Source organism: Mustela nigripes, chromosome 1 (assembly GCF_022355385.1).
Source record: "Mustela nigripes isolate SB6536 chromosome 1, MUSNIG.SB6536, whole genome shotgun sequence".
NCBI lineage: Eukaryota > Metazoa > Chordata > Mammalia > Carnivora > Mustelidae > Mustela > Mustela nigripes.
The window spans coordinates 26,952,661-26,980,320 of NC_081557.1; the positions used below are offsets into that span (position 1 = coordinate 26,952,661).

At 35.6% G+C, this 27,660-nt stretch overlaps 1 protein-coding gene and 1 pseudogene across 1 annotated transcript in view; both read right to left on the minus strand.

Moving 5' to 3' along the window:
• Nucleotides 1–14,204, minus strand: part of LOC132017598 (heterogeneous nuclear ribonucleoprotein A3-like) — a 101,589-nt pseudogene extending 87,385 nt beyond the window's left edge.
• Nucleotides 1–27,660, minus strand: part of ANO3 (anoctamin 3) — a 412,105-nt gene that overhangs the window by 375,414 nt on the left and 9,031 nt on the right. The gene's annotated exons all lie outside the window — the stretch shown is intronic.

A 27,660-nucleotide genomic window follows, 5' to 3' on the forward strand; every position in this document is an offset into this window, starting at 1 on the left:
TTACTGGAATGACAACTTACATGTCCCTCAGGGAAGTTCTTACCTATGTTGACGACAGATAAACTATGGCATTTTATAGGTAGGCTTACAATTTTAAACTCTTGGCCAGTTTTCCTTTTTTTCCTTAGGTCTGACTAAACCAACAAAGCCGACTACAACTTTATTTGTCTAAGCAGTAGGTGAAGAAATAAAAATTCTGCTTAAAGAGCTCATTATTGTATGTGCCAAAATCAAAAACATTGTCAATTCACTGATCACACACAGCTGGAGCTGGCGGTTTGGACTACTTTGCTGGGAAGGAGTATATGGTCTCAGAAAGAGTGGCAAGATTGAAGACCGATGTTTGCCAGAAGAAAACAAGTGGAATCATGCAAATAAAGAATCTGATTTCATCCTATAGCTCAGGATGAATAATTGAATGTTGAGAGCTTGTTTTAAAACACAACAAGAAGGAACTTCTTAACAGTGACTACAGAGATGAATCATTGATTGCTTCACCTCTGTTTTCTACAAATGGATTTAATTTCACACTATTTATCAATCATTTCCTGAAGAGTCAGAAAGATGGAAACGTGTTGTTAATTATGACCGGCAGATGGCAGTAGTGCACTGACGACCCAGTCGTGGCTTTCGCATTAAAGCAGTTACTCAAAGGAACTTGTTTCTGAATAGAGGCAGGTGTCTGATGAGAATCATTGGAGACATAAAATGAAATATAGTCAATGCTGAGGCAATAGCCAAACTTTTCAGTAATATAAATTGTCACGATTTTTCCCAGAGTTTAGTGTAAATTTTTGTAAATCATTATTTAAGTTCGGCAAAATATATTTTTAAACTAAACTAAGATAAGTGATGTTATTTATCTTGCCTTTATTGAAATAAAATCTGGAAGCTCTGACTATGCGACTTAAAAAAAATTTCACTTGGTCAAGAAGTTTGATATCAAAAAAGGAAAGTGTAGCAGGGTAACATTTTTTGCATCCTTTTATGAAAAAACTGGAAGAGGCTGGAAGAGGCTGGTACTTATTAGGGTGAACCCAGAAAAAACTGCTTCTCCTTGGTGCATTTGAGTTGAGAAATAAGAAGTGGTTACAGCACCTAAGAAACTGGATTTGCTACTCCTCTGTTAAAAACCAACTGATGAATACTATTAATTTACAATTAACTTGTATTACAAAGTCAGGGTCCCTGGAGATCTGGTCCTTGTCCACTTCTCTTGCTTCATTAACTGCTGTTGTCCCATGTGCACCCCAAGCCCTACATGTAGAGCATTATTATTGTTGTTGTTATTGTTATTATTATTGTTGTTTAATGTGGGCCTTGAACTCCCAGCTGTGAGACCTGAGTTGAGATGGAGTCATGTGCTCAACTGACTGAGCTACCTCGGGACAGAGCATTATTTTTTGTGCCTAGAACCTACTGTTTTCCTCTGTGCCTCTTACCTTATTTGTCATATATTGTGCCTTCCATTGCAACTACCTAGCCCTCTTCTCTGCAGGCTTATCCCTACTCATGTTCAAAAGTCTCCACTCAGACATCACCTTTCTTAAAATCTTTCCCAACCTTTCCACTGGATGGTTCAATTACCCCTGGCCTGTGTTTCCATGCTGTTCTGTATATGTCCGCCCTGAGTTCTTAATCACACCGGATTCTCATTGATTTTTTTACTTCTCTGATGACTTCATGGACTATGGGGTTTAGAGAGTAGTACTATTCATTCATTTGCCACTGTCACTCAACAAGCATTTCAAAGTGTCCACTGCATGCAGTCTAAGGTACCAGGGGTCCATCTGTGATCAAGCAACAGACTGTATCTTTAGGAAACTTACAGTCCAGTCCAATAGGAAAGATCAATAATCCAGACATAATTTTACTACAATATTAGAAACACAGGACATGCTAGTGCAATTTGTGGATGTGGCCTAATTAATGAGGCTGCCCTGATAAAGTGACTCTAACAAGTAAATGGAGTAATGGATGTGTGCCTAGCTAAAATGGTGGCACAGAAGAAGAGGTGGGACAAGTCTCCCAGGCCTCATGAATAAAGTATGTAAAATGGAAAAGGGCAAAAGGCAATCAAAGGACCAAACCAAATGCCAGTCCAGTAGGTATACAATGCAGAACATGAACAGGGGAAAAACAGCAAGAAATAAGGCCAGAGAAGCAAACAGAGAAGCAGATTCAAGATTCTAATTTCCATGGTGAGGACAATGGAAAATTTTTGAAAGGGCTGTGGCAAGGGAGGGACATAATCAGATTTGTTTTTTTAAAAAGAACATTTTGACTCCCTATGTGGAATGACTTAAACAGTATAAGAAATGGAAACGGACCACTTGAAGGCTTAATAATAAATTGGGGGTGAAATTGTTCTGACCTGTGAAAAACAGAGTGATTTCAATGACAATAGAGAGAAATGGCCAGTATACAAGATCACTCCAAAGTAGAATTGACAGAGTTTATTGATTGCATGCCATGGCCATAAACATTGAAGTTTCTTCAATTCTCTTTTCCATAGATTTTCAGAGTGGCTGATATATACAGCAAGGCTTTAAAAGTATTTTATGGGTGAGTAGATAAATTGATAATTGAATGAATGAATGAAAATAAGTGAGTCTCTGGACTGAGAATCATTTGAGACTACATCAACCACAAATTTGTTTAAACTGAACTTTAGGATAGTTTTTCCTTTACTAGGAGGATAAAAGGACCCTGAGTAGACGTTATTGTCAATATTTCAAGAAACCTGACCTCATGTGACTTTGCCAAGCTTATTGGGTTGATGGTGGTTTGCAAATGAGAGTACATGGTGTTGCCTCTGAAAGAATAGATAAAAGTTTAGAGACCTAGGAGTCACTTGAAATTTCCATGAAGTTATCAACCCAATGTAGCAGGTTCCAGTGGGCGTGAGGACATGGCCAAGAATGACCACACAGGTTGGGACCTAATGAAATGAGATGATCAGGAGTGGGAATAAGAAAGAGCCAGAGGATAGATGTCACATTATAATCTATGTTATTTAGAAAAAGTTTTGAAGATCAGAGTGGTGAAGTCAAATCAGTTTTCAAGCCTAAGAAGTAAATGTCAGCCCAGGGGTAAACAATAAAAACAAAAGTTTAAACAGTCAGTTGGAAACTACTGATGAATAAAACCTTTGAATGGCTCAGGCAGATGGCTCAGGATTTTGCTTATAAATGGGATTGGCTCCAGAATGTGCGTGGCATTAATGTGAAAGACTGGGATGAAGGCACAGAATTAGGAAATACAGAAAGTGCAGAAGTAAAGGCTGAGTTAGTAGGAAAGCTAAATAAATACTGGCTTCCAATATTGGGGAAAGTACATCTGAATGGTCTTCAAAGTCCAAGGCTAGGATTATATACGATCCACAAAGAGACCCCACAATACTGACAACATAAGGGTTCTTCACCCCCTATTTATGGAACACTACCTTTGTTCTAGATACTGTATCAAGTGCTTTATATCTAAAGTCTTATGAAATTATGTCAGGAGGCATTCTTCTTCAAGTAGAAGATGAGGGTATAGAGTATAAGAAGTGAGACATTTCTAAGGTCACACAGTGAATGTACAGCTGGGATTTAAATCCATGACTGCCAAACCCATGGCTAATAATCCTAACCCTTACAGTCCCATGCTTTATCAGGTTAAAAAAAAAAAAAAAGAAATCCAGGAACAAACACAATGCCCAGACTATCTCTTAAACTCTCGTGATAATGTTTATGCTTATTTTACATGCTACAAACAATTCCAAGCAAAATCAAGATGCAAAGAAGTAGCCTAAACAATGACATGGCTTGTGTGGAATGATAAATAAAATGGTGCATCTCTTCTTTTTTTTTTTTTAATTAATTTATGTATTTGACAGAGAGAGAAGTCACAAGTACGCAGAGCAGTAGGCAGAGAGAGGGAGGAAAGCAGGCTCTCCACTGAGCAGAGAGCCCAATGTGGGGCTCGATCCCAGGACCCTTAGATCATAACCTGAGCCGAAGGCAGAGGCTTAACCCACTGAGCCACCCAGGTGCCCCTGGTGCATCTCTTCTATTGAAGAGGTACCCCAGGCAGATAATGAAGTTAGTGAAATCCGAAATTCAGGGTGCCTCCCCTTTAATATTTTCCTGTGATCATCTTTTGGTAACATTTGCAAAAGTCATAATGTGTGAGAATGGCTGTCTCTGTGAACCCTGAGTTTTCTATGTCATATCTCATTTTTTATCAGATGGGGTCTTCGGGTGATCATGAATATTTCTGTGACCTCATAAGGGGAAGTTGAAGTGGGAATGCCGTTATCTTTCATTGCTGAGCTATAAGTATGGGCTTATCAGTCACAGGTATTTAGAATTGAGCTATGGCTGGCAGTCCCAGTGTAAAGATGGCTTCTAGGCATATTCCTACCATCTGGTGTGAACACACCCAGCACCGTGGCACAAAGGTGTGAAGACAGTGGTTATGATAGGGAAATGGAGCTATCCTATGTTGCTTCACTCTGGAACTTGTGCTTGGGAAAGAAATAACAATACTTGGAACATACCAAGCCAGAAACATATCTGAGAAATTGTTCTAAATCTTATAGATCATAAATAAGAAACTTGAAAGAGGTATTTCCAAAGTATTTCCAAGTTTGGCATTAGTCCAAAAAGCTTACATGGCAGTACCAAAAATTCTTGTGTAGCTAAAAATAAATTTTATGTGAAAATAAGGCAGTTCAACCAAGCATGATGTTGGAAATAATAGTTTTTTGTTCTTGCTATAGAAAAAGTTACTATAAACTCAATGTCATATGAAGAGGGTATCAAAAAGAATGAAGCCAAAAATTATATAGGAAAAAACATGGTAGAGGGTGTCAGGCAGTTAATTAATAAAAATAACATGTTATTTTTTTGTAAGTTTGTGCTTTTGTACAATTTGTCAAAACTGGAAAAAGTGTAATTGTAGTAATTTACTTTTTCACTCTAATCGTTCCCTATTTTATATATAAATTTGTATTATTATTTCTTGAAAGGGGCCCTTTAATTACATAGGCTTTAGGCTCCACAAATCCTGGACCATTGCTTATTCTCAAACCAGAAATAATTCTCATTTGAATTTTCTCTGACACTTTTTTCCTCCCACTTACTCATTCTTGAATAAAATTGCATCATTATATTGTAGTTCAGTGCCAACAACATGCAAAATATTATGCAGAGTTAGGAGGTCTTTCTAAGTAAAGAATCCTTACTTGGCCTGACTTCAGTAGTAAGCATTTAATAAATGGGTGTTTTAAATTTTACTACAAAGAGGCCATGCTTTTTCATACTTAAAATAAAAACACAATCCCAAAGAACATCAGGGGCTTAAGTATAAGCAATCAAATATGGATGTTAGCACTGCAGTTTTCCTTTTGAGCTCCAAATATCTGGTTAGTTGCTTTGAATCAGGTATTATCTTTTGTTTATTTCTGGTTTAATATTCAGTTTTATTGTATCTTGAACAAAGGATTCATGAAAAAGAAAACAAAAACTAAGAGATCCCAAGGAAGAGTTTTATTTATTTTACCATAATAAAAACAAGATATGATCCCTCTTGCACTGCTATTTACTCAAGATTTCTACTCAAATAAAACAAACACCAAGTATAAAATGGAATGATTAAGCAGGCTCAGATAACATAAAAACTTTAATATAATTCTTTGAAGTTCTGCCCAAATTTCTAACTCATATTTACTTTAAAGTTCTCCATCTCACCATATCTTTTCCCATGGGTTTAAAGATCTTCTGGAAAAGAATGTTTTAAATGTGTAGTGCTTTAGTTCTCAACTGGGGGCAATTTTGTGCACATGGGATATCTGGCAATGCCTAGAGATTTGTCTGTCACAGCTGGTGGAAGGTTCTACTAACATTTAGTGTGTCAAGGCCAGAGATGCCATTGCATAGTCTACAATGAGCAAGGCAACTACTTACCTCAAAGAATTTTCTGGCCAAGGTTGAGGAGCCTTGATCTAGCAGATTGAGCACAAGGGTTTAAATTTAAGGTGACAATTTGGAATTATGACTGAAACCATCACTTAGCAGGACACCAGCTCTCCGCCTTTTCTTTCACATATAAAAATATGTCGGTGCCGTGTTCTGAGGTTATAAGTTTACATAACTTTTTCTTTAAAAAGTTATCTATTTTAGGGGCACTTGGGTGGCTCAGTCGCTTAAGAAGCATCTGACTTCAGCTCAGGTCATGATCTCAGGGTCCTGAGATGGAGCCTTTTGTCCAGTTCTCTGCCCAGGAGGGAGTCTGCCTCCCCTGCTCATGCTGTGGTCTCTCTCCCTCTCTCACATAAATAAATAAATAAATACATACATAAATAAAATCTTCAAAAAATAAAAAATGAAAAGTTTTTAATAGTCTAGAGCTCTACTACTCTCTAAGAGCTTTGCACCTTAATTTACATAATAATAGGATTATTAATATTGCCCTTTCAGGGAGTTCAAATCAGTAAAGCTCTTCGACAAATATGAATTTGCAGTAAGCTGAACACTGATTTGAAGCATTGCTTGGGACACAGAATCAGCAGTTTGACTGGATAATGATAATATCTAGGGAAGAAGTGAGGAAGCAGACCAGAACCCTGGGAGAGTGAGTGTAACGAATTAAGTTGAAATGTTGCTGGTCAAATAAAAGTAGGAACTAGCATGGGAAAATACAGAAGAGAAAAATTCAAAAGACTGCACATTTAAAATAGAATGTAGAGGAAAAAAGCAATTGGCAAGGGTTTAAGATGGCTTCAGGAGAAGGTCATCTTATTATTAACACCACTAAGCACAGCCACAATGCCATGTCTCTGGTATTCTTCTTCCTAGGGTCAGCACTCAGACCTGGTTGCAATATATAATTATGCCTACCTCACTTACTGAAAATAGTGAATAAATTAAATTTCAGAAATATTAAAGTTATTGAAGAAGTTCCCTTATAGCAGGAGTATTTGAAGCATAGAACTATGGTTTTATGGCTGTACCCAGATTCTCTTCCCACAGTTCAATAACTATAATTATCACACTGGTCCCAACAGAGATGACATTGTCCACTTAACATTCTGATCCAGCCATGAACACAGAACTCCCCCCCCCCCACCTAACTCAGTCATTCAGAAAGAATATACACAACACACACACACACACACACACACACACACACACACACACTAAATTTCTGTTAATTTTTAAGAATTACAATTAAAAAAAAAAAACCCTCAACAGTAACAAATATCTAGAGGTAATTTGAATCTAAATTTGCATATACAGGACACCTGCATGGCTCAGCTGGTTGAGCATCTGCCTTCGGCTCAGGTCATGATCCCAGGGTCCTGGGATTGAGCCCCACATCAGGCTCCCTGCTCAGTGGGGGGAGTCTGTTTCTCCCTCTCCCTCTGCAGCTGCCCATGTTTGTGTTGTCTCTCTCTTTCAAAAGAATGAATAAAATCTTAAAAAAAATTTTTTTTTTGCATTTACTTCTTAAATACTTTAAAAATACTTTTTATTGTATGTAATATGTCCTGGATTTTGTTCTGAGCAATTAACAAATACTAACTAATTTAATCTTACCTCATTTCTATGAATAAGTATTAATTACTATTATCCTCACACAGATAGAGAAACCCATATACAAAAGGCTACATAAAACTTGTCCAACGCCAATTAGCTGGTAAGAGATAGATTTGGGATTCTAATCAGGATGTATGAATCTAGAGTCTATGATCTCTCACTATGATTCCCTAATCTTTACTTTGTGTTTCCCGCATGCCCATCTGAAAGCACATCACATGGCAGAGGCCATTTTTTTTAACCGGCCTCTTAGGAACATATATAGACACTCATACTCGTTGAAGTTCAGGCAGAGATAGATTGAGAGAAAAAGAGAGGTTGATTGATTTTAAATTCCCTTTCCTGCATTCAAGCACTGCTCCAAAGTTTTCATCCCCTTTCTTTAACCTAGACAGAGTCTGATGTTGTTCCCAAAAAATCCATTTAACTCTAAATGTATTATAGACTAAATGTAAAATACACAAAAACTATAAACCTTTTAGTATATGATATAGGAGGATATGTATATGATCATGGGTCTAGAAAGGGATTTTTAATTTTTAATTATAATTTTTTTAGTAAGGGTTTTTAGATATACCAAAAGTGCCATACACAGAAGAAGAAAAATGAATTGATAAGTTGGATGTTATTAAAATTAAACTCTTACCCCAAAAAAAGACACTATTAAGGAAAAGAGAAGCCACAGATTGGGAGAAAATGTTTGCAAAACCAGTATCTGAAGACGGACTTGTATATGCAATCTAGAATAATCCTTAAAAACCCTACAATAGGGAAACTACCACCACAATTAAAAACCGAGCAAAAAATCTAACAGACACTTCATCAAAGATGTCCAGATGGCATAGGAACAATGTTAAACATCTGGTCATTAAAGAGTTGTAAATAAAATAACAGCAGTTAAATACCACCATACACTTTAATGTAGGGAAAAAAAAAAAAAAGGAAAGGAAAAAGAAAAAAAAAAGGAACAGTAGGAATTGTTGACCAGGATGCAGAACAGCAGGAGCTCTCTCAGTCTCTGCTGATGGGAATGCATGCAGACTGACATAGCCAGTACGGAAGATAGTCTGGCCACTGAATTCAAAGCTAAGCATAACCTTACTACATAATTTAACAGTCACGCTTTTAGGTACTTACCAAACTGATTGGAAACTTATGTCTATACAAAACTTGCAGGTCAAAGTTTTAGTAGCTTTATTCAAAATCACCCCAAAGTAGAAACATCCAAGAAGGCCTTCAGGGAGTGAGTGGCTAAACGCATTGTGGTCTACATATCATTCAGCAATAAAATGATATAAGGCATCAAGCCACAAAAAGATGTGGATAAAACTTTAATGCATTTTGGTGGATCAAAGAAGCCAATCTGAAAAGGCTGCAAGGATGATTCCAAATTACATGACATTTCTCTATGTGGAAAAATTAGAGAGATGGTAAAAATGATTAGTGGTTGCCATGCGTTGAGGAGGGAGGAGGTTCATGAGTACAGCATGGTGATATTTAATACAGTGAAACTATTATGATACTGCCATGATACATGACACATGATACATAACACTACACATTTCTTTAAACTTTTAGGACTTCTGTGACACAAAAAGCAAACCCTAATATAAACAAATTTAAAAATATTTTAGGTAGTCAGGGTATTTAAGGAGAGAAGGCAGAAGGTGACGAAGCCATTTCCATGTATCGCAAATGTATGAAACCATTTAGCTGCAGGGAGTGGGAGAAAATATTGGTCAACCAAGTAAGTTTAGAAAGAGATGGAATCTGTAAGACTAAAAACAAGAGATTATGTATAAGGATGGAATCTGACAATAGTAAAGACAAGTGATTATATATAAAGGTTGTATTCTACTTGATAAAGTCATTTCTGATGAGGATTAGCAATTCTGGTAACAGTGTGCACACTGTACACTGCGATTGAAATATAAAAGGTAGATGGTGGGAGTCAAGTTTCTCATTGTTGAGAGTAGAGTATTATAAACAAGAGAGGAGACAATAATGATCATGTGGTAATGGACAGGAGTCACATACATCAGTTTGAACTCATATTCTGTTTAATATAGACAGAGGTAGTTGCTCATAGAAATATGCATAGATATATGTTTATATACAGGTCATTATGCACACATATATTTCATTGTTTTTTCAGCAGAGAGAGCCCAAAGGCAATGATATCACAATACCAATAACCGTACCTAATGCCCTGATCTTGGTTTTGAATACCTTTCTTGAATAAAAAAGAAACAAGCACACACAAAAAACAGAATTTTTAGATAAATGGCTTCCTGTAGGACTGGGGAAGAAATATACAAGATGATCCTGGAATATCTTGTATTGTCCAAAAGTAAAGAGCGTTTCATCAGGGGAAAAAAAATAAGTCAGCATGATATTACGATATCGTAAGATATCAAAGCAACAAGGAAACCACTAAAACAACCCCAAATGGCCAAAGCTGGAACATTTGAGCAACAAAGTAAATTAACAAAGTAATTATGTTAAAACCCAAAGTATAAAATGGGTATCCGTGTGTCCATATTGATAAAAATAAATAAAAATCTAAACAAATGGGAGAAAACATTAAGTATCCTATGTAGAAGAATTCCAAATAATTTATCCAGATGCTACTCACTCAAGGAGGTGGAACATAACTCCCTACTCCTTAAGTGTGGGCTGTATGCAGTGAGTTCCTTTTGAAGAGTACACTATGGTAAAGAGAAAAAAAAATAACTTTATAATGGAGGAACCTGATAAACACTACTCTAGTCAGCTAAATTATGACAATTAGGACAGTCATAAGTCATGTGGAAAGTAGGAACCTGTGAAATGATGTGATAAAATGACTTTTTACCTCTGTGGTCTACCCCGCCCGAAACACATGATCCCAGTCTAAGTATGAGATAAGAATAAGACAAACATATGCTGAGGGACTTTCAACAATACCTGACCAGTACTCAAAGTTGGAGGAAGGAAAATTTGTAAAACTGTTGCCATCAAGAGGAGCCTAAAGAATCATGACACATAAAAGTAGGTGGTATTATATGAATAATATGCTGAAACAACAAAAGGACTACAGGTAAAAAAACTAAGGAAATCTGAATAAGGCATGGAATTTAGTTTATAATAATAAATGAATACTGGTTTCTTCCTTGTATAAATGTGCCATACTAATGCAAGATGTTAATAGGGAAAACCAGGTGTGGTGTATATAGGGAATTCTCTGTATTATTTCCTGAACTTTTCTATAAACCAAACTCTGGTTCTTTTTTTATACTTTATTAATTTTTATTTTGATACTGCATTCATTTTGTGAATATACCATACTTTTTCCTTTTTTTTTAAAGGTGTTTTTGTTTTTTATTTTTCAAGTTTTTATTTAAATTCCAGTTAACTTGGGGCACCTGGGTGGCTCAGTGGGTTAAGCCTCTGCCTTCAGCTCAGGTCATGATCTCTGCTCAGCAGGAAGCCTACTTCCTCCTCTCTCTCTGCCTGCCTCTCTGCCTACTTGTGATCTCTGTCAAATAAATAAATAAAATCTTAAATAAATAAATAAGTTCCAGTTAACATACAGTGTAATATTCACTTCAGGTGTAGAATTTAGTGATTCATCACTTATATATGACAGCCAGTGTTCATCACAAGTGCTCAAATACTCCTTAATACTCATCACACATTTAATCCATCCCTTTGCTCACTTTCCCTCCAGTAATGTTTGTTTTTTTTTTCTGTAGTTGAGAGTCTGTTTCCTAGTTTGCCTCTCTTTTTTCCCCCATTATGTTCAACTGTTTTGTTTCTTAAATTCCACATATCAGTGACATCTTATGGTATTTTTCTTTGACTGACTTATTTCACTTAGCATTATACTCTCTAGCTACAACCATATGGTTGCAAATGGCAAGATTTCTTTTGTTTTTGATGGCTGAGTAATATATATATATATATATATATATATATATATATATATATATATATATATCTATCTCCATCTCCCATCTTCTTTATCCATTCATCAGTTTATGAACATTTGGGCTCTTTCCATCATTTGGCTATTATTGATAATGTTGCTCTCAACATTGGGATGCATGTATCCCTTTGAATCAATATTTTTGCATCTGTTGGGTAAACATCTAGTAATGCAATTGCTGAATCATAGGGTTGTTTTATTTTTAACTTTTTTTTTAAATATATTTTTTAAAGATTTTATTTATTTATTTGACAGACAGAGATTACAAGTAGGCAGAGAAGCAGGCAGCGATAGGGGAAGGGAAGCAGGCCCCCTGCTGAGCAGAGAGCCCGATGTGGGACTTGATCCCAGGACCCTGAGATCATGACCTGGCAGCGGCTTAACCCACTGAGCCACCCAGGAACCCTATTTTTAACTTTTTGAGAAAACTCCATACTGTCTTCCAGAGTGGCTACATCAGTTTGCATTCCTACCAACAATGTAAGAGGGTTTCCCTCTCACCACATCCTTGCTAACGCCTGTTGTTTCCTGTGTTATTAATTTTAACCATTCTGACTGGTGTGAGGTGATACCCCACTGTAGTTTTTGATTTGTATTTCCTGAAGACTAGTGATGTTGAACATCCTTTCATGTGTCAGTTACCCTATGTCTTCTTTGGAAAAATACCTATTCATGTCTTCTGCCCATCTCTTAACTGGATAATTTGGGGGGGGGTGAGTTTGATAAATTATTTATTTTGCATTATCTTCTCCAATTCTGAAGGTTCCTTTTAGTTTTGTGGATTCACTGTGCAGAAGCTTTTTAACTTGATGAAGTCGAAGTAGTTTATTTCTGCTTTTATTTCTCTTGTCTCAGGAGACATATTTAGTTAGAAGCTGCTATGGTTGATGTTAAAGAGGTTACTGCCTGTGTTTGCCTCTAGGATTTTGATGGATTCCTGTCTTACATTTAAGTGTTCCATCCATTTTGAATTTATTTCTGTGCATGGTGTAAGAAAGTGGTCTAGTTTCATTCTTTAGCATGTTGCTATACAGTTTACCCAACACCATTTGTTAGAGACTTTTTTCCAATGGACATATTTCCTGCTTTGTTGAATATTAGCAGGCCATATAGCTGTGGGTTCAGTTTTGGGTTTTCTGTTCTGTTCCATTGATCTATGTGTCTGTTTTTGTGCCAGTACTGTACTGTCTTGATGACTACAGCTTTGTAATAGAATTTAAAGCCCAGAATTGTGATGCCTCCAGCTTTGCTTTTCTTTTTCAAGATTATTTTGGCTATTTGTGGTCCATACACATTTTAGGATTGTTCTAGCTCTGTGAAAAATGCTGGTGGTATTTTGATAGACATTGCATTAAATGTGTAGATTGCTTTGGGTAGTATAGACATTTTAATAATATTTGTTCTTTTAATCCATGAACATGGGATGTATAATCTAAATCTATTCTGGACACTTTATTTTAAAATGTTACATTGAGACAGGGAAGGACAAGAAGACATTGAGTAGAAAATGGAATATAAAAAAGAATCAAACTACTTCTGAGATTATGGCTCTGGATTGAGCTGCATGTATCCAAATGCTGTCAGTTAATAGTGATAAAATCTATGTCGAGATTATTGTTATAATATGGAATACTTTTGCCAAAATCCAAGCCTAACTCTTGAATGAACAGTTCTCCATTGGGAAGCAGATAATGGACTGTGACAGTTGTAAATTCATTATGGCTGAAACGTGTCAGCCTATCTTACAACAACTGTCACTGAAAACCTTAACCCCAGATATAAAACAGAAAAAAATGCAGTTTTGTTAGTTATATTCATAAATACACAGACATGTTTATATGGTTAAGACATAAGTGGTGTTTGTAACTTGGCTTTATTTTTCCAATTTAGGAGACTGCCTCAATAGATAACTTTATTTTAGTATATTTTGGTATATAGAAATTTTTATTTTACGGGACAAATATTTGTTTGGAAATTAGTGTGCTGGTATAGCACTGAAGGTCATATACATGAAAATTACTCTTTCAAAACCCCTTTATTATAAAAAGCTTTGGAAATTAAAAATTTTCAGAATGAATACCTAAAATTAGTTTCCTTTTAAAAGCCATATATGAATAAACTAAATTGTAATCTGGATTCAAAAAATCTAATTAAACTTGCAGTAGTCCAAACAGAAATCAAATCAAGAAATATTGAAATGTAACATACTTTGAAGGGAAAGATAGATGCAAATTTAAATGAATAAGGACTGATTCTTTGAAATAGACCTTTTTTTTTTTACACATTTCAGGTATACAAACATTTTCACCTCTTTATTAACTTGTACATCAATCAAATTATACCATTTAGTTTAGTTTATAAAAAGGCAGAAAACTTTAATTTTTCTAAAGTTCACCTTGAGATTAGCTGTATTATTAAAAGAGTACTCTTAAAACAGTGTTCCACAATCTTAAATGTGTGTTCCACACACCTGAAACTTCCAGGCTGATACTGTCTTTAGCTCTTGCAATCTCAGAATTAGTCTTTTTCCTTACAATTCCTGCAGATTTGTAAGCAACGTTCTCAATGACCACATACTCATCTAGGAAAGGAGAGTTACCACCAAGTGAGTAATATGTTCTAATTGGACAGGCATAAAGGAGATTCAGCAGCATAGCTCTATAAAGTTATCTAACCTGAATCAGCAATCTAGGATTTGAGATACTGCAAGGATCCACTTCCTATCTTATAGGAAAACTTCTTATTAAATGAAAATAGTCTTGATTAGGTCTAGAAAAGGTACACATTTGCTGATACATTTCCCCACTGCCTCATTTGCCTGTCTCCACTTTTCTCATTTTTATTAAGATTAACTTTTATTCAAAATCCAACTCTTCTCACATTTTCCCCCATATTTCTTCAAACCACAGAGCTAAGCTGAACTTACAAATTATGTCCAAAATTTGAGGAAGTAAGAAACATGTTGAATAAAAGTGCAAAATTTTGCTCAAATGACAGTATTTTTATAAACAGTATTCCTGATTGAAACTATAGAAAATTTGGTTAAATCATTACAGCTTAAAAGCTTGGTTGCAGGGGCGCCTGGGTGGCTCAGCAGGTTGAGCCTCTGCCTTCGGCTCGGGTCGTGATCTCAGGGTACTGGGGTCAAACCCCACATCGAGCTCTCTGCTCAGCGGGAAGTCTGCTTTCCCCTCTCTCTCTGCCTCTCTGCCTACTTGTGATCTCTGTCTGTCGGATGAATGGATAAAATCTTAAAAAAAAAAAAAAACTTGATAGCATAGGGGTATCTGGGTGATGTTGCTTAAGCATCTGACTCTTGATTTTAGCTCAGGTCCTGATGTCAGAGCTGTGAGATCCAGTCCTGTGTCAGGCTCTGCCTTGGGTGTGGAGCCTAATTGGGATTCTCTCTCCATCTCCCTCTGCCCCACCCCTCTGCTCACATGATGTGCTCTATCAAAAAATAAAAAAAAAATTTAAAAACTTGGCTGCATAAGAGAAAGTGGAATTGTATATATGATATAATAACCACTAAATTAATGTTGATTAATATAAAAATGCTTATTGTATATTTCTGATAACCTTAGAAGTATTTATTAGGAAATGGTTGGATGGAGATAGATATGAGTCTAGGAGAAATGACATCAAATATTGAATTGGGGAAGTTTGTGCAACTACATATATTTGAGAGATTTAATTTGAATTAAGATAAAATTTTATTGTAGTTTATATTATACCACATGAGTATGTAGCAGATACATATTTTTTTCCCAAGAGAGAAACTGTCAAGGAGGAACGATAGAAGACTAGAAGACTAGAAGACCACCAATTTGGCCACAGGGAGATTTATATTTAACAATTAGGAATATAAAAAACCAACATCAATAAATTCACTCTTTCTAGTCAAGGAGGAAGCTATAATTTATTGGCTGAGGCAATGGTTTATGAATTCATTTATTAAATTTATTTAATTATTAGTTGTCATCATATTCACATAGAATAAGTTAATATTATTCACACTACAATGTTTGTAGCACTTGATCAGCCCATATCAAATGAGAGAGGAGGTAGATGGTTGCTTAACAAACAGGGTCCTCAATTCTCAGTTGCAGAATGCCATAGAAAATAAATCTACCTCCACAAAAAGGTATTGCTTTAACTATGATACACAGTCTTACAGAGATTGTTATAATCTTGAATTTTGTATGATTCTTCATACATTAGGTGTTGGAAAAGAGAGCTCAAGTTGTAACTGGAATCTAAAAGCTTAATACTTTCCAGAAATCAATGATCTCTTCAGAAAATGCAGAATTGCTTTCTTCCCAACCTCAACAGAAAAGAGTAGATGCTTAACCTTTGTGTACACCACTTACATTTTGCTTCTGTCATACATGCTCCTTTTAGTGTTTGTTTCTAGATAATTCCTGATTGCATGTGCATTGGTTTGGTCAGCAGTGCTGTATTTCTGCTTTCCCTGCTCCAACAGAGAAAACTATTCCTAGGAAGGTGGCCCCAAAGTAAGATCCTATTAGAATAGCATGTTACTATCATTGAGAGCTCAGTGGCTGGGAGGTATGAACACCAAACATTCATTTAAGGGACATCTCAGCACCTGGAGATTGGTTCTCTTTCTGGACAAATACAGAAATGTTTGAAAACCACTAATGAGAAAGGTCAGTTGGATTTTAGGTGCGCTTGGTATGGGAAACTCCTTAACTGGCTAGTCTAGTTGATAAAGCTTTTTGCCTTAGACTTCGAAAGAATATTTTTAGCCCAATTCACTCATCCTAAGACCCACTGTAAACATGGTTTTTCTGTCCTCTGAATCATGGACATATCACACTTGAACTTTAAAGTCAGCTCATGACCTTGTCAAGAATATAATAATTCCTCTATGAAATATGAGAAGAATCCATTGGTGTACTAAAATAGAATTTGCTCTCCAGTTGTGATAAAGCAACACCAAAAGTCTTTGTACAAAGTAAAGTGCATCTGGTGTTGACTCTCATTAAATTTCTGCTATTATTATTAGTATAATTACTCCTATCAACCAAATCAGTTCATGATTTATTATGTAGTTATTGTTTTTACAGTTTACCCAGCATTTGCATATCAGGTCACTTAATGATCATACCGAACTTGTGAGAGCAAAATTATTCCCATTACATTGAAGCAAAGGATTAGAATACAACTTCAAGATCTCACATATTCTTTCCTTTTTTTTTTTCCAAGATTTTATTTTTAAGTCATGTCTACACCTAACATGGTGCTCAAACTCACAACCCAGGATCAAGGGCCACATGCTCTACCAATTTAGCCAGCTAGGCACTCCCCTCATTTATTCTTTAGAGGCTATAAAATGAAACAAACAATGAATCAGAAAACTGAAAATACAAGACAAAAGATGGGCCTTGATGCCCTTCTTGTTTTGACTATGTTATCTCAAGACAGCTCTACCCAAGGCTGCTGCCTCATTCAGATCCAAGGCAATAACATGCTAACTGCTTTTTTTTTTTAATATGTATGTATGTATATGTGTGTGTGTGTGTGTGCATGCACAAAGCTCAATAAATATTTATACATAACTTTTAAAATGTTAATCAAAATAGTCTTTAAAAAGGTGCTTTGAATATCTTAGACCACTTTTTCCCCATCAAGGAAGGTTAATAATACTTTTATAACTTATGGAAATATTTTTAGTTTTGACATTTTAATATTTCACAAATCACTAAATTCTCTACAACTAAATGATCTATGGAGTTGTGGCTCTCTGTGGGGAGCTTCAATCCTCAATGCTCAGCAAATAAAGTGTAATAGGCTTGGTATTATATATCTTTAACCATGCATCCATTTGAAGACCTTTTGATATTAATGGTTCATAGAGATTTCAATGTCAACCTATTGCGGAATAGATTAATAAAAATAAAGTGCCCTAAGGTCACTTCTACTAGTCCCACATTTGACAGAGCTTGTTGTAATCTAGTGTAGGTATTACCACCAAATTAACTGTCTCTATCCCGACCCGCTATACCACATACAAATTATGTGGTCTTGGGCAACCTGTCTAACATCTCTGTGCCTCAGTTGTTTTTCTCTGTTATCACAGTAACTTCCTCCCTGAGCCATTATGAGGACTAAATAAAGTAAATTAGAAAAAACATGCAGAATAGTGGCTGGCACTGAGTAAAGTCTTAATGAATTATTATTGTTGTTATTATTATTAAAGATGAAGAATCTTTGAAGGAACAGAGAAGTCGAAGGCACTGGTTCACGCAAGATGCTTGGTAAAGAGAGGTATGTGGATTTAAATCCTCACCTTAACACTTAATGAAGCAATCAGCCTACAGATACAGGAGAAGCATTGCTGAGCTTTTTCTTTCCAATGTCAAGAGATTATAGGAGAAAAAAACAAACAACCTAATACCTTAGAATATTATCTATGCATTTAAAAATCTGATTTATGGCAAGTGATTTATATTTTTTAAAATAAGCTTTATTTTTTTTTCTTTTTTAAAAGGTTTTATTTGTTAATTGGAGAAAGAAAAAGAGAGAGAGAGAGTGAACAAGCAAGGGCAGGGAAGAAAGAGAGCTTAGAAGAGAGCCAGATGAGGGGCTCAATCCCAGGACCCTGAGATCATGGCCTGAGCTAAAGGCAGATACCTAAATGACTGAGCCACCCAGATGCCCCAAGCTTTAATTTCTTAAAACACTTAATACTTGTAAGATGACTTCTCTAGGTACTATATTTCAGATTAATTTGGCTTTATTTTAGAAATTAAGTCTAATTAAGTGAGATAACAGTTTTTAAATGAGTAAAGCAAAAGTACAGCATCACACTAAAATGCTCCTTTCCTGTATGTTCATTCATCTGCTCAATACCCAATAATGTTTCAATGAACATTATGCCCTAGCATGTCAAAATCTCAGTACAACTATACTATAAATGAGAATAAATAACTTACTAACCTTGAACTAGACCATTTTGATTGAGAATATTTTGATTAATTTGTCTTTGTACACATTTACCTTTTCAGTCTATGAAAGAACTTTGTACCAGGAGCAGAAAATCATTTTCATTTGTCAAATAATAATTATGCTAATATTCTTTATATACCACCTTGTCTCTTCCTTGGGGATGTTTGTTGATGTTAAAACATAAGCTAAATTCTTCTGACACTACCCAGTAAGGAAACAGTGTTGATGTTATGTTTATAGAAACAGGGAAAATGGAAATAAAGATAAAAGTTTACTCAGAAACACAGGCCAAGCTTATTAACACATACCATATTTTTTATTTTTTTAAGAAGAATTCTAACTATGTAGTATTTATAATGTACTATTTTCATTTAGAATGGATTGAATCTTGTATCAAGGGATACAAGGGAAAGCTGACATTTGTCTCCATCTGTGGAAGATTCAAGTAATACAAACTAAAAGTTCAAATCAGTAATTTAGAAATTAAAAGAGTATTATAACCATATAAACATATATTTAAATAGTTGCAAATTACTAATTAAATCAAATTTACAATGTACAAATTATGTTTGGTAATTTTTTCATCTCAATCAGAAATAGCTTAAAATTAAGTTTCTATGATACAGTCAATAGAAAACTAAACCATAAATTTGAATTGTAGTTTGGAAAATATAATATACTGTTAGTGGTTATCAACATCTCTTGCTTTCTTTGCCCTTTCTATATAAAATGGTGCAACTCCATTTTTCTTAAAAGGTTTCTGGGTTTTCCTTTAACATGTGAAGGAGTAAAAATTACTAACAGAGGACAAATACAAAGCTTCAACTTCAGTATGGGTCTTAGGCAATGCTTCTTCCACATAGACTGGTAGCTTTAATGTAACTGCTGTTTTACTTGGAAATATGACTGTACAATTTAATGCCTATGGGAATGATTGGCTCTTATACTTAAAAATAGCATATTCAAAACTACGTGGTAGTCAACCCACTAAATTCTTCAGGTTTCAAAGGAAGTTTCTAGAATAAGGAGCCTTCCTCTGGGAGTATCTGTTCCAGTTGATGCTAACCATACACCAAAATACCCATTGCTCAGATAATGACCTCTTACTCATAAATCAGTGTCTATTCTCTCAGGAACCTCCTAATTATTCAAAACAAAACAAAACAAAACAAAACAAAAAAACTGAAACAAAAAAAGCTAAGAGTTGTGTGTGACCAAGTTAAAATATTTTTATCAAGACAATCGGTACTCGCTTCGGCAGCACATATACTAAAAAATTGGAGCAAGAAAATGAGCCTTCATTCTGAGACTAGAGAAAAAATCTTCTCTCTCTCTCTCTCTTTTTTTTTTTTTTTTTTTTTGGCAATGTCAACAGCACAGCTCTGATCACCACTAACCTGCTCAAACACATTTGGTGGCTTATCTTCCCTGAAAGAATAAAGGCTAAACTGCTTGTTTTGACATTCAAATCCCATTGCAAATTGGCCCAACTTAACCTCCTTATCTTCCAATCTATGTCTCACACAACCCACACTCCAGCTACATCACTATTCAGTTGACAACTATGCTGAATGGCTGCCAAGGGCTGTATGTTTTGCTGGATAAATTAAAACTGGCCCCTGCATTTAAGAACACAGAGTTTGATGAAGGGAGTTGTCTTAAGGAGCTCATAAACAAAACAAAACAAAAAATAACTTTTCTACCAAATATATAAAATATTCTAAAAATTCAGAGGAATTATTATTTAGTATTTCTCATGGTTTGGGGGATGGCTTTAAAGACTGATTTTACTCTCTCAACTGTTAAGTTGCTTTCTCATGTCTTTCTGTGGTTGCCCATGATGTTCCTTTACCTATACTACCTCTTCTCCTTAAACTTCAAGTTTATGGAAAAATTGTACTCATGAGGAGTTTGTACAAGTGTCTCCTCCATTAAGCTACTTTCTCTGTAGCTTTCTTCCTACTTCTGTCAGAATTCATCACTCCCATAACTGTTTCTCCAACACAGTATTCATAAGTTTACTATAACACTAATCGTGTTGCATTTTAACAGGCAAATTAAGTGTCTGTCTTCCAGTAAATAGTGAATGTAGCATTGGTTAAGATCCATATATAAGATTCTAAAGAGTACTTTTTAATATTAAAAAAATGGCATTCTGAAAATAAGTAGAATTTAGGAGATTATTTGAGGACAGTTATAAGTTTTGGATAAGATACTTCTATGAAATTTTAATTGCTGATTGTCTTATCTTAGATCCAACCAATTATATGAGTAGGTAGGTTAAAGCTAAGGAAGCTAGCTAGTATCTTGAACGCAATCTCTAGGGGATCATTTTGTTTCATTCCGTTCCAACATCAGCTACAGCCCAAACTTTTAAATGGCTCTTTCATAAATGAATGCAATGGTAGCAACAGATTATGAGCATAAATGAGACTGTTTTGCCTAAAATTACCAGTACAACTCCCATAGGGTTTTATGAGTGGTCAAGCTTTCATTTGATAAGCTATACGTTGAGACCTGCAAGGCTCTGAGGGACAGTAATAAAAATAAAACTTCTATATGTGAGAAACACAGAATAAAAAGTAATATTTTACTTATTTTTCACCAAATTATTTACTAAGTATTTTACTAAAAAATATACTATAAATATTTATTGATATATTTTATTTACATAGTTTGAATATACAAATCTTTATCCCTTCAAGTATCTTAAGAATTTCACTGAATGGTATTTATGAACTTGAAATTCATGGAATTTATAATCTTGACCACATTGAAAATACACAATATAATTCCACTTGTGATTTATTAACTTGCAAAATTGAATAGTATGAGTCATTTAGATTTAGATCAAAGCCAGCACGAACGCATGGTATTTTTCTCTCCTCATCTTTTCTTCATTCACCATTTAAGTAAATGACAACTCTTGAAAAGTCATATACGCAAACATTTCTTTTGAAAAAACAGACCCTGGCATAAGGCAGGATAAAAGTCCAACTGAAGATAGTAGGTTACATTAAAAAATAAAGCCAATATATATAATACCTTCTTGGTTCTTGGCCTGGGCAGAATAGCTTTAGATGCTCTTAAGAGTTAATTGTCAAATTCAGTGTTGATCTATCACTTGAACACAATCTATAGTCTGCTGTGTATGGAAATAAGAAAAAGTATTTTTTAAACCATTTAAATTAGTTCTCTAGTCACTGTAATTTTTTTTAACAACATAAACAATAAAATGATAGTGAAAATTAAAAAGATGGCAAGCATGGACTGTGTCTACATGGTGTTATAAATTTAACTTTTAAGGACATTATGATTCACAGGGAATTTTATCTGCTTTGGTAAATATTTCTGCAGTTTTGATTTGGGAACTCTTTGAAGATCTGAGATATATGTCTTTTGAAACTGAAGCATCAGCTCTCAAAATGTTAAGAAATAAAGGCAATGGTGGATATTCAGAAGATTTAAGATCTTCGTGGAGTGATGTTAGTCAAAAAAGATTCAGAAATGAATGTTTTGAATTGCATACTAATTCAGTATTTTGCAAGCGTCTGTTGTATATAAGAAAAGCCCTTACACAGTGCACACACAATGTTTGTCTTGTTCAGCCCCATATCCCAAAGCTTAATAAAATGTAACATAGAATAAATGTGAAATGAATTATAGTAATTTTCACCATGAGAGATACAGATAAGCAAATATATCACTGTTTTTCATGATAAAGATTGTAACAGAATAACAAACTCCCAAGCTGTGTCAAAAAAAAAAAAAAGCTCCAAAGAGGAAGAAATACTTGAAGTATACTTGAGAGAAATTTTAATGAAAAAGAAAGAGGTTTCAAAGGGAAGAGGCAGAGGGAGAAAATATTTCCTGTAGCACCAGACTAAAATAGCTAAATAAATCCTGATATAAACTGGCTTAGGAAAACATAATGGACTTAATTTGACTGAGCTCCAGGTTCAGATTAGCTTCAGTTAGAACCTGATTCATACTCTAACTTTATAGTAATGCCATTCTTGTGGCTCTGCTTCCTCTGGGTTTTCTCTATCATTAGTCTCCACAGATAGTCGCTGATAACACCAGGTTCTCGCCTTATATTTGCCCAAGGCTCAGTACCAGCCTCATATCCTTTTCCCAAGCTGAGTATTTCTAACTAAGGTCTTAAATTCCACTATGATTGGACAGGCTTATTTTCCCTTCTAAATCCGTAGGATACTCTATGGTCATAAGTCAAGCACTCTGAGAGAGTTTTATCCATTAACATCATGATTAGAATGTGACAAAGTAAGGTTTCTTAGAAGAAACTGTTAACAGTTCCCATAAACAAGGGGGAAATGGGTTCTACTGCAACTGTTATACACCATAACTGCCAAGACAGGCCTAATATATTTTGTCCTAAAACCATTTACCGAAAAAAAAAAAATCCATTTCTTCATCTAAGGAAGATAAAATCCATATTGACTTTTAACTCCTATGGTAATCTGAATATATAGAAACGCAGGAAGTCATTAATATCAACAACTTCTGAGGCACCTGGGTGCTCAGTGGGCTAAGCCTCTGCCTTTGGCTCAAGTCATGATCTCAGGGTCCTGGGATCAAGTCCCGCACCAGGCTCTCTGCTCAGCAGGAAGCCTGCTTCCCTCTCTCTCTTTCTACTTGCCTCTTTGCCTGCCTGTGATCGCTGTCTGTTAAATAAATAAATAAAATCATTAAAAAAAAAATCAATCATTTCTGTAGCCACAGCTTCTCAGAGAAGAAGAATCTTTAGCCCACTTTCTAACCAGATGGTTAAACATGACATCTCTCAGTGGTTATGCACGTACAAATTTACGCCTAGGTCTGATCCCTGCATAAAATGAAAAACAGGAACATGAAGGACCCACATGGATTCCACCCTGAAATAGAACAAACCAGACAGGCTAGGCCACTCTGAGACCCCTGGAGGAGTTTCTGTAAACAGCCTAAGATTAGCCACTTCCTCCTCCTCCTACAAATTAAATAAAAATTTCTCTTAATGGGAGGAAGAGAAAATCTCAATGTTGCCTTGGGGACACATTAAACTTCTATATGAGGCTTAGTTTTTATCTATTTTAACTGCAAAAGAGTATAGAGCCAGGAACCTTGAGAGCAGAGGTTAAGGCCACAGTTTCCAGACTTCCTTAAGAATGATGGTTTGGCTGTAGCCCCAGACTAATGTTACCAAGGCCTTGACTTTAAAAAGTAGGGAAAGCTAAAACGGGTCTCCTAGAATTAGCAAGGTGTCTACCAACTGTACTGGTCAATGCTATTCATTTAGCATTGAGGCCTACTATTCTACCTATACTTAATTTACCTTCCCCTATCGTGCAACATACATCTTTCACTCTCGCCACGCAGGACTTTTCTTGTCACTCCCTTACCAAAAACTAGAAATGAGAACTATTCCTACTGTAATAGATACAAGAATCAAATCAAATGAACACTATCCCATAAGGAATTCATTAGTCCAATAACCTAAATAATTGGAAGGAAGGCTAGCCTAAGGCACATCTTAAAGTAGGGGCACAAACGATATGACCTACTATAAAGAGTAGAAACGGGGTTGATTCTCTAAGAAAAATCCATAGTATTCATACTAGAAGTATGGAAGTAATTGTGGCAAAAAATAAAGAAACACATGAATGCACAGACACACAAATAAATACTTTATGACACCGTATACTGTGGTCAATCTATGTCAATTCATTTTCTAGGAATGCCTTCCTCCTTTCTTTCAGTCTGTCCCTGCTTAAAATTTCTTTCCTTTTCTATTCTCGTTGAGCTACATTAATCTATTTCTTCTGGAAGTTCAAAACATATATCCTTTATCATTGATTTTTCCTTTGGCATGTGCTACAATGAATAGTTGCCTCTTTTTTCCCCTGAGTGATCAGCTCCAATTTACAAGCAACTTCTGTGAGCTATAAGACTTAAATTCCAAAGTTTACTGCATGGCAGAAAACTCTTACACTAAGAAACAGTATAATATCCTGTGTTAGAGCTTAGCAAGATTTAATTAATTCATCATGTGACTGAGGTACAATATTAAAATTCTATTTTGACTTTCCAGAACCATCCTAAATCCCTTATTGTTCTCTGATACCTGCCACTTTCACTAGAAGAACACTGCTCATTAACCAGTCATTTGTGATGGTTCCCATAATTTGATGAGGGTATTCTGTATTACAAAGGCTGGAGTTACACAAAAGGCACAGATGCTCTACCAGGTGGGTTGAGTGAGATGACATGGGGACAGAGGATGCAGAACATAATGTGATATTTGTGGGGGATGAGGAGTCTCGTATGGGTGAGGATTAAAATGGTGACCAAGACCCATGAGGATGTACAATAGAAAGAAACAGTAGGGGAAGACTAACACAAATCAACAGATATTCTGACAGAAACATTGAAACATGGCTTATAGCCATGGAGAAGACTCTTTCCTAGCTTAACTTTCAGAAAACTAAAGACTAAAATTAAACTTGACATGGACATATTTACATAGAGAATATATTGCAAAATTCTCCATGCAGACTCTCCTTTTGTCCATGGCTGCCTATTCCTTCTTTGCAAGCATCTATCACTAAAGATTCTAACACTGACGACATTCAGGATGAGATGAGAACACAAACCTAAGACTGAAAGAATGACCTTACTTACTACGGGGCACTCACAGATGAGAATGGGACGAGGGATGCCACTGAGTGCTGGGATATTAGGGAGAACAGAGTTGATATCAGCTGTGCTCACACGGTAAATACATTGATGGTGTGTACCAAAATAGGTTGTATATATATTACAAAACTATTTTGTATGTATGTGTATAGGTACATTGTATATATGGTTACTCAGTAAATATTAATGTAATGAATGAATGTCCTCTCTAACACTAGGAGCAGACTCCATGTTTTAGTCTCCTTTTAAGTAATTCCTAACTTTTTTTTTTTTCCTGAAGATTTATTTATTTGAGAGACAGAGAGAGTGATAGAAAGAATGTGGGGAAGAGGAAAGGGAGAGAGAGTTTCAAGCAGACTAACTGCTGAGCCCAGAGCCTGATGTGGGGTTTATCTCAAGACCCTAAGATCATGACCTAGGCCAAAATCAAGAGTTGGACACTTAACTGACTGAGACACCCAGTTGCCCCTAATTCCTAACCTGTACAATGTCTTACATTTTAGCAGGTCTTATGTTATATTGTTGACCCATAGGTAATAAACAATGTATACATTTGAACTCCCATTAATTCCACTTATTCTCCTCACCATTTGTCTGTCATAAAATGCCCCTTTTAACTCAAATTTTAAAGTATCTGCATATGTTGGAGCTAATGGAACTTTATTTTTTAACAATTAATCATTTAAAGGGTAACTATGATAAGGTTATAAGACAAATTCCTGAGAAAAGTTTCATTAGGCTTCCAAGGCAAAACAACACAAAAAATGACCAAACTCTCTGTGATTATTGTGTTTTTGCCAGAAATTACAAAATACATAGCATTTATATGTATCGGGTGACTTCTAAAATCCATGCTCTTGGATCTACTACAGAACTCACTTCTTTACATGCTTTTGTTTTGAGACTTTTCTCCACAGTGGCCTTGGAAATGGAGCCTAAATTCTGAAATATGACTGATGAGAGCCAAATATTCAGTGGCAAAGAAGAACTATGAGACACTGAATTGTACTTAACTACTCTGGCATCAGATAAGGATTCTGAAGAAAATATCAGCAGGACAGATAGAGGGGAATGATAATTTCTTCAGTGGTAATGAAAAATAAGCTGATGAATGATGAGATCAGAGTTCTTACATTACAAGAGACATTTAGACCAATAGCCCCAGATCTTTAATTTTTTTAAAAATTAATCATAAATCACTTTCAAGAAAGTTTGATTTAAAAATCATGTGGCTGCAAGAATTAATTAGAAAAGTCACAGTGATGTGTGTATTTGTAGAACACTTTGACTTTAGATTTATTACCTCAGTCGTCACAGAAACTCATATGAACAGACCAACAATTTTTGAGTTGAGAAGACACAAGCGAGTAATAGAGTAGGCAGAATGCTAGAAGCAGGAAAAGAGGAGACATCTCATATCCATTAAATATACATTCTAAACCCTGTCCCTCCAGAAGGCATTTTTTTCAAATATTTTCTCAATCCCATGCTCAATTCTATGAAGCGGGTATCCCACTAAGAATAGGCAGAGAAATATTAAGTAACCTTCGCAAGCTCTAAAATCTATGTGTGAGTCATAGCAAGAGGTATTCTATATGGCAAAGTCCAGCCATCCTTTATCATGATGACCCAGGGGAGTTAGAAGACACATGAGGGCCTGACAATACAGGATGGAGAAAATTACAGACTGACCTCTATATCAAATCATCTGTGTAATATTAGGCAAGCTACTCATCATGCTTTTTTGACCTCACTCTCACATTCTCATATAAGAGAAGCCTGTGAATCTATCTCTTCCCATCTATGAGGTTAGTCAAGTTAATCTAGATAATACATGATTGTCTCTAATATCTCCGCCTCCTTGCTCAGGGCACTATTCAATGTTCAGATAAGGCATCTCACCTCTAAAGGCTAGATAATCTTTTAAAGATGAACACAGGGAAGACTTTACCTCTGCCTACTTTTATCTGGAGTGGGAACAAAATACAGAAGTTTAATTTCGAGCACACACAAAAAAGTTTACCATTCCCAACTCTCAATGAAGTAAAGTAAAATTCCCAGTTGCTTTCGAAAACCAATGACACCCTGAGAAGAGAACACTGATTCAGGATGTCAGTGCTAAAACTAGCAGAGCCTCACTGGATCCAGGACAGACTCCTGGCCTCACCAAATGCACTGAGCACCCTCCGGCATTATGAGACATCACTGACCAAGCAGCCAACTGACACCAGGGTTCTCATGCAACCAACACCTGTTTTCTTTCCAGTGCCTCACAAATTTTCCCCTAGAAATGTCTCTCCTGTTAGAGAAAAGTGAGTGCTCACACACATCTCTAGGAGAACAGTTTTCTTTGCAGTCTGGTATTTGATTACAAAAATTAATTTAGGTAGTTATTCTACATCCTACCAAACCCACCTTTATTTTAATATTAAGCATTAATGGGAT